This window comes from Nicotiana tomentosiformis, chromosome 6, assembly GCF_000390325.3.
Source record: "Nicotiana tomentosiformis chromosome 6, ASM39032v3, whole genome shotgun sequence".
NCBI lineage: Eukaryota > Viridiplantae > Streptophyta > Magnoliopsida > Solanales > Solanaceae > Nicotiana > Nicotiana tomentosiformis.
Window position 1 is genome coordinate 93806027 of NC_090817.1, and position 12916 is coordinate 93818942.

Below are 12916 nucleotides of genomic sequence, written 5' to 3' on the forward strand. Positions count from 1 at the left end.
GGGATAAAATATGGCCCAAGCTCAAATACTCGGTATTTATGGACTAGTACCATACAAGGTACCACATGACCATGATAGTGAGGTGTATAAGGTATGCTAAAAATGAGCAATATTTTAAGTAATTTGGGATAATTCTTGGATAATTTGTTAATTATTAGTTAGTAGGAGATTAAATAAAATTTTGGATAAGTTTAAGAGCTTTTAACGTGGCAGCAAGGCCTTAAGGCATTATGACTCATTGGTCTTGATAAATAGGTGGCATGTGTAGGGAAAATTTTGGATTAAATAAACCCCAAAAGTGGGGCCCACAAGTCTTTAAAATAAGAGAATGTGGATAACTACATAAAAGACTAATAGTAAATTAGTTATTTTGCCCTCTATTTTCTCATAATCTGTCGACATATGAATTGCTACAAGTAATGTGAAATAAGAGAAAGAAATCCATTGTTTGAAACTACAAGAACATAATTGTGATACACCTAACCCTCAGCCGTAACTTCTGTAACTATACTTCAATATACTTATTATATCCTACTGATAGATTATATACAAATATATTATACTCCAAAGAAAAGCTTTACTGGAAAACTGGAAGGGAATAACAATAATAAATAGAGCACTTGTGTTGCTAAGAAACGAGAAAAGTCTCAAAACAAGATTTCATGCAAATCTTTTTACAAAGTGAGATAGATCTACGTGATTTTGCTTCAGCAAAATTATTTTATCTGAAATTATACTGTGTAATACCAGTGGGATTTTGCGATTCTAAGGGGAGTACGGTGTAACATTTTCCAAGAATATCATACGAATTTTTTCCTACTCCAGGTATGTTAAGGTTAAGCTCTTTCTTCATTTTGGCATGATCTCATAATTACACAAGTTTGATAACGAGGTATAAAGAAAAAAAATTATATCCTAGAATTTATGTATGTTTTCCTAGTCTTGTAAATTACAACATTCTCCTTATCGGGGCTTCATATTCAATTGAGTATTTTCTTTTTCCAGTCAAGAGAGCGGAAAGTCTATATATACAGTATTACAACATTTTTATTACCATCGAGTTATAATAGATGGGCAGGCTCCTATTGGGTAACCTCTGATGAGATGGTAAGTTATATACCGAGCCTACTGTGGCCGAGCGCCTATGAGCGAGCCCAGTTGGCCGAGAAACAGAGCCTAGTATGGCCGAGCGCCTATGAGAGAGCCTAGTACGACATAACAGTTATATATATACCGAGCCTTATAAGGCCGGACAACTATTTTACTTACTATATTGAGAGAGTTGAATCAGTATCAGCAAGTAAGCATATCTTCAGATTATCATTGACTTCCAGTTGCTTTCAGTTATTATATTATCAGTTCAGTTTCAGCTTTCAGTATAGTGCCTTACATACTCGGTACATTATTTCGTACTGACGTCCCTTTGCCTGGGGACGATGCGTTTCATGCCTGCAGGTCCCGATAGACAGGCCAAGAGTCTTCCAAGTAGGCTATCAGCTCAGCGGAAGATGTTGGTGCGCTCCATTTGCTCCGGAGTTGCTTATTTGGTCAATATAGTTAGGATATGTATTGATTGGTATGGCGGGGCTCAGTCCCGACCATTATGATACTTATGTAGTCTTAGAGGCTTGTAGATAGATGTCATGTATACGTATCCATGTATGGCCTTGTCGGCCTATGTTTAGTTTATAAATGATCATGTTGGCCTTATAGGCCCGTATGTCATATTTATAAGTTTTTATATCAGGTTGGGTCGTTCTATATTGAGTATTCCCCTATGTTTATTCTGGTTAGCCCATGACGGCCCGTTTGGCCCATTTGCCAATGAGAGTACGATAAGAAAGATATGTATATTGGTACTCGATTGAGTAAGGTACCGGGTGCCCGTTGCGGCCCATATATTTGGGTCGTGACAGTTGTCTCTCGGTTCCTTTCTGGATTCAACTTCTACCAAGATGAGCTGATGAGTTGGTACGTTGAGGTCGTCCTCATCGGCTCGGACTTCTGCACAGTACGCATTATTGATCTCGTCCCAAGTGGTTGGAGGGTATTTCATCAATCAACTCAACAGTTTTCTAGTTGCTCTCGAACTATCTCTGCTCAACCCATTTTGAAAGCCGCGACCGACATCTCCTCGGACACGTTTGATAGGGTCATCCTTACCCTGTTGAATCAGTCAAGGAATTCCCTCAGTCCTTCTCCTAGGATTGCTTGATGGCAAATATATCGTTCACTCTTGTCTCAGCTTTCCTGGCTCCGGCATGCGTCGTTACGAACTTATTAGCCATTTCCTCAAAGATTTCTATGAGCGGGCTAGTAGCTGTGAGTACCATGTTAATGCCCCTCCCATAAGAGTTTCGCCAAATTTCTTCAGCAAAATAGAAGATATTTGTTCCTTGGCGAGGTCGCTTCCTTTCACGGCGGTGACATAATGAGTCATATGGTCTTTGGGATTAATCGTTCCGTTGTATATTCTGAGATATGATGGTATTTTGAAGGTCTTTGGTATGGCATACAAGACTTCTTCTTCAATGTACGGCTGCTCTACGAACTTGTCGGCGTCCCTCTTTGGCAATAACTTAGGGGCGCCCGGTATCATGTCAAGTCGTTCTTGGTGTTCTTTCATTTGATCTCTGAGTGCTTTCATTTCATTCTCCATTTCTTCCATCCTCTTTAGAACAACGACGAGGGCACTGTCACTTGCATGGTTATTAACATTGTGATTTATACTTGGTGTTGGAAGGTCTGGTTGGTCGCCATGTTCGTCTGCTCGTTGTACTGTGTAGGTTCTTGCAGTCTCTGTAGTCGTGCACAGAGTGGGCTTGTTGAGCATGCTCACTAGCGTATCGGTCAGCCATGCTTTGAGGAGCTTTTTCACGGTCGATGGCATCCTTTCTTCTGTGGACATAGATACCCCTTTTCCATTTGGTTTTGTTATGCTACAATGAGGGGTGGGGGATGCGACCTCTCGCGTTTAGCGGAGGCAATGGGCGTCATGTCCTCGCCTAAAGTTTCACAGCTCTCGTTGATAGCGTTCATGAGGTTGCTAGAAAAATCCTCTGTTACTTTTGTCCTCCCTCCTTGGTTACCTGCCATGTATGTTTTTATACGTACAAAGAAAGAGAAAGATCTCAGGGTTTGTGAGGTTAGTGATTCACGTTAGCTGTAGATCTAAAGGAAACTAAAAAATTAACTAAGAAATTCTCATATACGGCGCCAAACTGTTTGACCAAAAATCTAGATCTTGGTTCAACCAATTAGATTTAAATGAAGAGGAGTTAATCTTAGTTAAAAATAATATCCTAAAGATAAAGCTTTCAGTGCTGTGACAAATGACCAGTGTATTTTTCTGAATGGCAACGAATATAAGCAACAATAACAATATTCAATGACCCAAAAAGATGGAATATAGTATTAAATAGTAATAAATGGCAATAAATGGCATTTAGGTAAATGAAACGTGTGAGTCACCCGAAAAAGCATGAGGTCGGTGGATATTCTTTCTGACAATGATGAATGATTGATAAGTCTTTGAACACTTAGGTTGTTTTTAGATCCGGTGGAAACGTTAGACAATAATCTTAGTAAAATGTTGTTTTTGTATGCTTGCCCTAGGACTAGATTCTCTCTATAAAGTCAATGTGGTTTTTTAACAAATGAATATCTCATGCCCCCTATCACTATGTCTCTTTCTATTTATAAGGAACATGTTCCTAGAAACCCTAATAGTACAAGTGCACCGAATATCCACCAGGATATTCTCTTTAGTGTCCTCTTGAAATTACACGTTATAACTTTGTCAAGGATGTGCGACCTCGACCTTGATCTTTGATGACTCCTCGACCTTAATCCTTGCTGACTCTTCAACCACAACCTTCATTACTTATGGGATCACTTTTGACCCTGGGCAGGTTTCTATTAGAATTGCATCGATGACACGTGGCGGCATGTGAATGCCTCATTAATACTGACATGACTTAATTATATTAGAGAATATTTTTGACCAATACACCTTCGACTATTCAACACTTTCTTTATGAATTTTTCCAAGGAGCAAACACACGATTATATATTCATATAATCCAAAACATTAATTGTATCTAAAAAATAAGAAGCAAATAGTAAATTGTAAATACTAAGTAGTACGTAGAATGGGCAGTGAGTAGCGAAATAGTACCAAGGCTTTTAAACTAGAAGAATTAACTTAAATACTACCCAGTGCTTAAACTTAAAATAGCTGGACAAACAGCTGTCATCTCCATTTATTCTTAAAAAAGACAGTCCTCCTTCTCCAATCTCCTCATCATCCGGTTTTTCCCATGCAACAAACATAATTTTTTTTTAGTTCACAAGTGAAGAAATGCTATTTGGATTTTTCCTGCAAGAGAGAGTGTGCTGAGTAGAAAGGAAAGCATGAGAATTTTGACTACTGAGATACCAATATTTCCATATATCTCCTAAATCCCCCTTCAGATTCTCATTTTGTGGCTCAAAGATTAGGAAAATATCAACTATTCATTGTTCACACTTCTGTTACTTTATAATTATCATACCCATTTCCATTTTAGCAGAAGCAACCTCCTTGCAATGTCTTTCAATGTTGCTTGTCAATAAACTACTGGTCATGTTTTGAAAATATACACTTACTTATGGTTTGGATTATTTTAATGTGACCAGATTGTGTACTATACATTGCTGGTGAATAATATTGAAACTCGTACAAAAACAAGTCCAGCATGTAATCCTCTAGATCTTATACACTACATTCAGCATTTTAACACTTTGTACAATCAACTTCAAAATTTCAAAACATATGCAAGTTTGACTTAAGGATGGTAGGCACATAATGCTTTGAGGTCATGTCCATTATGGACATATTTGTGTCAATAAAATTTTTAAGTCCATGATATTGAGACACTGAGATCTCGAATATTGACATTGGCTTGCCTTTTTAATCATAAAAAGAGAAGTTCTTTGCTTTTTTCCACAGGATGTTGGCAGTTGTGGTTACACAAGTTCAATGTCTTAAACCAAAAAAATATTATCTTTGGACCAAAAAAGAGATTCTTGTTGAGATACGAAACAAATAAAAGTTTTTTTTTCCTCGAGAACCCTTAAGACAATATTTGAAAGGCAAAAAGACTAATATATACATGTAATTTAAAGCTATTGTCATATGAAAACTACACGAACCTCACTCTACTGTCGTACCTATGAAAACTACACGAACCTCACTCTACTGTCCCATCCCACTAACAAACGGGATGGGACGGGACGCGGGCCCTTGTGATGACCCGATAGGTCATTTATAGTTGTACCCTTTATTTATGTGTTTCGAGACCTCGATTAGCTCTGTTTAACTTTTTTCGATTTGTGTGCGCAATTCGTGTCTTTTTCCGGACAGGTTTTATGAGAAAAATTGATGAAAATGTGAAATCGTATCTTAAAACTTATATGAGTCAACATTTTGTATAAACGAACCCGAATTAGTATTTTGACAGTCCCAGTGGGTCCGTATCGTGATTTGAAACTCGAGCGTATGCCCAGAATTGAATTCGGAAGTTCATATCTTGATTTAATGCTATTTGTTGAAAACTACTAATTTAAAGGTTTAAAAAATTCCTAAGTTTGGCCGTAAGTTGACTTTGTTGTTACCGGGTTTGGATTTCAATTCTGGAACTTGGTATAAGTTTATTATAGTATTTATGACTTGTCTGCAAAATTTGGTACAAAACGGAGTTGATTTGACGTGATTCGGACGTCTCGTTGAAAAATTGCACGTTCTTAAGTTTCATTGAAAATTTCATTCGTTTTGGCGTACGATTCATAGTTTTAGGTATTATTTTGGTGTTTTAATCATGCGAGCGAGTTCGTATGATATTTTTGTACTTGTGTGCATGTTTGGTTTGGAGCCCCGAGGGTTCGGGTGAGTTTCAGATAGGCTACAGATGTTTTTGAACTTAGAAAATTTCTGGTTTTTGGCTTCTGCTGGTCTCTAATGTGTTCTTCTTCGCGATCACGAAGATACTCCCGCGATCGCGAATATACTCCCGCGATCGCGAAGAGGTTGCCCTTCGCGAACACGGACAGCCTCTCGCGAACGCGTAGTGTTGAGGGACCTAGGAGAGGGATATGGGGTTTGCTCTACGCGAACGCGAGCCCTACCTCGTGAACTCAAAGGCTTGGGGGAGAAGCCTTCGCGAACGCGTAGGCCATTTTGGTTGTTGTGCTTCGAGAACGCGACAGGCCCTTCGCTAACGTGAAGAAGGCATGGCGCCCAGTCTATTAAATATACCAAAGACGGGATTTCACTCATTTTTCACCATCTTTTCATTAGAGCTCGGCCTAGAGGCGATTTGGAAGAGAAATTTTATCACCCTTTCATAGGTTAGTATAGTTTAGCTTGTTTTCTTATATTTTCATCAATACCCATTAATTTCTAAACTTAATCTATGTTCTTTCATGCTAGAAAATTAAGGATTTGGGAAGAATTAGAATTTTTTTTATTTGTAAATTTGGGATTTAGACCTCAAATTAAGGTCGAATTTCGAAACTAATTACATAATCGGGCTTGGGGGTGAATGGGTAAATGGGTTTTGATTCGAATCTCGCGTTTTGACCAAGCAGGTCCGGTGTTGATTTTTGTTAACTTTTTGGGAAAAGTGAAAAGAACTTAACTTTATGTATTGTAATTTATTTCTCTAGCATTATTTGATGTTATTGAGTCGATTTTGGTTAGATTCGACTGGTTTGGAGGCAGATTTTAGAGGAAAGGCCCCGGTTGAGCTTTGATTTGCTTGCGAAGCAAGGTAAGTGTTGGGTCTAACCTTGATTTGAGGGAATTAGGAACCCTTGCGCTATGTGCTATGTGAATTACATGTGTAGCAGCGTATATGCGCCGTCAAAATACCTGTTTTCATGCTTTCCCGCAATTCATTAATTATTTTATTCCATGTTTTAACTATTACATGTTTTAATTGCTTCATATGCCTTAACTTGCTACTTGTTACTTATTTCTTTTATATTAAAACATTCATTCCTTCCATGCTTCCATGATTAATTGCTACTTGCTTTAATTTATCTTACTCGTACACTTTAACTGTCACATATTTGGCTTGTCTTGTTGCTTAGTATTAATTGTAGTATTTTTTGATTTGGTAAGAGGTTCCTTTATGGCTTTGCTTTCATATTCTTTAATCGTAGAGATTCTTGTGATTTGAATTGTTGAGTTGATCACATTTATTGGTTTTTTCTTATGGATCAGGTTGCACGCCGCAACAGGTAGAATAAGAGAGGATTGATATTGATATGGTGAGATCGGGTTGCACGCCAAAACGAATTTTATATGTGATTTTGATATGGTGAAATAAGGGAGGAATATGATATTGATTCTGATTATATGGTGCGATCGGATTGCACGCCGCAACGAGTTTTTACACGTTATTATTGATATTGGTATGGTGAAATAAGGAAGGATTGTGTTTGTATGGTGGGATAAGGTTGTACGCCGCAATGGGTGAAATAAGAGAGGATTGTGTTTGTACCGTGGAATCAGGTTGTGCACCGTAACGAATTGTGTGTTTTGTATTCATTGTTGTACAATGTTGGCTTTCGATGTTTTCATATGAGATTCTGAGTACTAGTGGTTCGGGTTTTACCGATTTCGAGGATTGAGTTTATTTTCATAAGTTAACTGCCCTACTTTCTTATATTCCTTTCTTGTAATTATTATTATATTGCGTACAAGTTATTGTAAGTGACTCGCCTTAGCCTTGTAACTATTCATCGAGGTTAGGCTCGGTACTTACAGAGTACATATGGTCGGTTATACTCATACTGCACTCTGCACTTCTTGTGCAGATTTTGGAGTCGGTGCCAACGATGGTCAGTAGATTGCTCGGATTGACAATCGGACAGAGACTTGAGGTACAACTGCTCGGCGTTCACAGCCCTAAAGTCCCTTTCTACCTTATCGTAGTTGTTTATTTCTTTTCAGATAGTTTTACTTTCATTGAGACAATTATCTGTATTATTCTAGTAGCTCGTGCACTTGTGACACAAGATCTAGCGTTGTAACTAGATATTGCGGTTGTTATGACTTTTCACACTCTATTTCAGTTATTTTAGTTTAGTTGGTATTAGTAAGTTTGATTTATTGAAAATGGTTAAAAAAACTATTCTAACGTTGGCTTGCCTAGCAAGTGAAATGTTAAATGTCATCACGGTTCCGATGGTGGGATTTTCGGATCGTGACAGGCTGACAGCCCTAAGTAGGCCTTTTAAAAATTTTTATTTAAATATTTAAGCATTAAAGTTGAAAATGACTAATTTTTTTTATAGGTAACAACATTTTTTTTAAAGTTAACAATGATTAAGTTTTTAAAATTTGCAACGGTTTATTTTTTGACATTTTTAATCAACTTAAACCTTAATAAATTATAAAAAACAAACTAAGTATAGAATTATAAAATATTAAAACAAAAGACTTGTAACGAAATATTTTATTAATTATAATAGAAATGTAATTTACTTAATATAATTTCATGCTATAAAGTAACTAAGTAAGACAATTCATAAAAACAAACTCAAGGCTTTAGCCTTTTATTTTATTAATAAAAGTTTCAAATTTCACATACAAATACAAGTCTTTTGAATAGTACCTAATCTACGCAGTCACCTTCTAGGAAGGGTTCTATTTGAACTAGGCCTCTTAGTAGCTAATTACAAATTATGATACTAATATCTATAAGCTCCTATATAGCCTCGTTTTACCTGATCTATAATTTCAGTGGGATATTGTTCTGAAATTGGCAATGTTGTTTGATGTTCCGTGAGTTCCATATCGTCATCGCTCCTAGTGCAAATTATCTAATTGTATTCTTCTTCTTCTTCTTCTTCTTCTTCTTCTTCTTCTTCTTCTTCTTCTTCTTCTTCTTCCCTAGTGCTTAATTTTTCATAACTAAGATTTCTTCTTTCGGAATTAATCCAATCTTTGAATAAGACGAAAATCTCTAGGTTGTCCTTCGGTAATGAATGTCTATGATCTCCGATTTGAAATCTTGTCGTGCAAACAACACTCTCCGATGCTACTGATGATGGTTGAATAACCAGTACATCTCGGGTCATTATTGAAAGTGTTAGAAATGCCTTGTCATGCCTCCCAACCATGCCAAAATTTGTTCGTTGCCTTTTTCGTCTTTAATACATTCAAATTCCTAATTAAGATAAGAATCAAGTTCATTATCAATAGAGGAATAAAAACCTATTATATCCTCCATACCTTCCCATACATATTCTACTCTAGCCTTAGACATAATAGGAGTATTTACACCATCTCCAGTTCCCATAGATTTATAACTATCAAACATTAATCTAGCATAAAAATATATGATAGCTTGGTAGTCTTCTAAGAGATGGCTTTTCATTTTTTCGAATTTCTAAATTATCATAAATTTCACGAACAAGTCCCTTTGCACCTCTAAATTTATAAATGGGTTAAGTAGAGTAGAAATTAAATAAACTTGGAGAATATGAAAAAAATACTTTTTAAATTTTGCAATCATTTCATTAATGTCCGGTGCATAGTCTGCATTTTTTTATACTTACCAAATACAATAGAAATTCTACAAATATACCATAATATTTGTGTAACAATAGGATAATATATACCAAAAAATTATTATGTAGCATAATAAAAATTTTCTAAAATTTTAGTAAGCTCTTTGATCTCACCTCAATCAGATTCAACAATTTGATCAGCAGGGTTACTATTATGCATATTAAATACTATTTGTATAGGCAACCGATAATCATAAGCAACTTTAAGCATTTCATAAGTAGAATTCCACCTAGTACAAACATCTTTTAGAATTTTTCCATATGGAAGGTTAGCATATGCACATCGTTCTTTAACTCACGAATTCTACTCGTTTTATTAGCACGAAAAATACAGTCGCAAACATGTGGTACTTTACCACATGCATCAGAAAATAAATTAATACCATCTCTTACAACCAAGTTAAAATACATGGCATGCACATCTAAGATGAAAAAAATCTGAATTAATTAGGCAAATTCTAGCTAGCTTTTAAGCTATTTATGTAGTGGTGTTAGCATAAGCATTATCTAATATAATAGTTAAAACTTTATCAATGAGCCCATAAAATTCAAGTATTTCTAGAACAATAGTTGCAATATATGCTTCCAGTATATTTTGAATCAACAAATTTATAACCAATAATACATTTTTGCATGTTCCAATGATGATCAACCCAATGACATGTAGCCGTTAAATAATCATTAACATTAGGACTACGACCTATATCAGATGTAATAGACACTTTATAATCTAAGTGAAAAAATACACAACGAATATACTGAAAATATTCAGTTTGAAAATTAAAATATTATTTCTAACTGTGGTCTTAGAAAACCTTGAAAAGCAGGATTATAGGTTTCTTGTATATGTACTACTATCCTATAATAACCCGATATTATTTTTATATTTATTAATTATGAAATTGGTAAATTAATTTAATTTATAGTTATTGGGTCAAATATTAAGTTAGTGAGCGAGAATTTATTATAAAATATAATATAGTATATAAATAAGTGATTAATATATCTAATTTATAATAACACATGTTAGTGAACAATATAGTGATATTGGATTATAACATGATGAAAGAAATGGGCCAAACTTTTGGATTAATTGGTGAATAAAGTGGGTCAAGCCCATTCTGTTAGCGATTCCCGTGCAAAGGACTTACAGGGTGGTATAAGGAATAAGTGATCAATCATGACCTAGTTCTCTATGAGAAATCCACTACGTAGGGATTATATGAGCTTCGTCGGCGCATCTAACTGAGAAAACTGGCTGTAACTCAATTGTCGTGCTATAGCACTCCGTAATGCTTGAGGAGTTTTGGGGAACAAGGAGAGCCTACAATCATTTTTCAAGTCGAGCTACACTTAGAATTTCGCCTAGACAAACATTCAGAGCAAGTTCTAGACTTATTGGCACGGAACTTGGACTTGCAATTCAATACCTCACCTCTCAAGCTGCTGGATTGTTAAAGAGAACAGAGTCGAGGGCCCACAACAACCCTAGCTAAGTTTGAAAGTCACAAATGGCTCAAAGAAACCACTCGATGATTGTTTTAGTCAACATAAGAGTCTCATAACTAGAGCTATTCTTTGCCAATCAACTTGTTTCTAACCATAAGGTCGAAGGTAAATGTGTTAGTACCAAGTGAAGCCTGCTTGAGACATTTTTGTTCATTACTACTATATATACAAAAATATAAACTAAACGGACTCAATCCCTTAAGAAGGTTCTCACGCCATCCATCGTTGGGAAGAGCCACCCGGTTCACACAACATCCACCTTTGGAAAGAACCGTGACATTAAGAAAACGAGAGGCTTATTGTTCACACAAAACATAAAAAGAAACTAACAACTTAAAAAAAAGAAACTACTAAAGTAAATAAGAAGCTATGCTACTAAAGAAAAATAACAAAAGAAGTTATGAAGTAAACTACGAAAAGTAGACTGAATATGTACAAAATGAAGTAAAGCGAATATATACATAATGGAAATGAATATATACATCGAATGGTAAGAATATATACATACCAAAAGTGAAAATAAAGATAAATAAAAATAGTATAATGGTTATTACATACTAAATGTTATCAAATCAAAATGGACCACCCCTCAAATGAAAAATAGCATTGTCCTCAATGCTCATAACAAATAAGAACAGGAAAAAGGGGTAGAAAGTATAGAAAACTCCCTATGTGGTCTCTGTCTACTTCGGGTCCTCAACATGGATAGGCTCATCAGCACCCTCCGTATCCTCTAACTGGATCTCCACATCCTCTGACTGGGGGACTACGGGATTGCTGAGCATCTAAATCAGCTCCTCAGCAGTGTGTAAAGTGGCAGTCGACTCCTCAGACTGACCGGCTGCTGCCTCTGATGCCTCGGTCACTGCTGCATGTGCTGCTGGGACTGTCTCTTCCATGAGCAGGTCCAATGGAATATCACCAGCAGAAGCAATCTTCTCAACCTCTTTACTCAACTTCTCCACCGACTCCTTAGATGCCTGAGTCTTCCGCATCTTCTTCACCTGCTTCCCCAAATCCTTGATAATCCTCCCATGTGTACCAAGAGTCTCCCAGATCTTCTTCTGGTCGTCTAGAATCTTCTTCTGGTTGTCTAGAATCTTCTTCAAAGAGTCCTCCACTGGTGGAGGTACCTGAAGCTCTGATAGGGCTGAAGCACTCGATATGGCAGTCAGCTTTGTGGTAGTTGCCTGTATCCAGTTTTTCGGACTAGATAATGTCTGTGAAACCCGCAGTGCAGTCTGACGGTAGGTAGAAGATGTGGGCACTGACAGTGGCATTGAGAGGGATGGTCCGGAGGGTGGAGGAGGGATGGCAGCTGCTCCGGCAAAATTACCGACGGTTGTGGAGGGCTCGGTAACTGACCCGGTGGCCACTACCCCTGGCTCTTCAGATTGGCCAGTGGAGGTAGTGGTTTTACCCTTGAATTTAGGGTTGTCTGCTCCTTGGAGGTGGTACCATGAGAAAGGCGTTTTAGTCTTTACCTCCACATCAAAATGCCTCGATTCTACCCCTTGGTCTTGGAAATACTCTATGAGGAAGTTGGGGTAGGGATACGATCTTTCTTCTTTCTGGACTGCATTGGAGATGTTGTACGATATCAAATTTCCTACATTAATAGGATAGCCTTCCATGATGGAAGCTACCAATACCGTCCTGGGGAGTGGAAGGACATTCTCATGCTGGCACGGGTAAAGACGGCTGCACACGAATGTTTGCCACACTTTTGATTCAAAGTTAAGGGTGGCTCTGACAATTTGAACTCCTGCTGTGAGCCATGTAGGTGTTG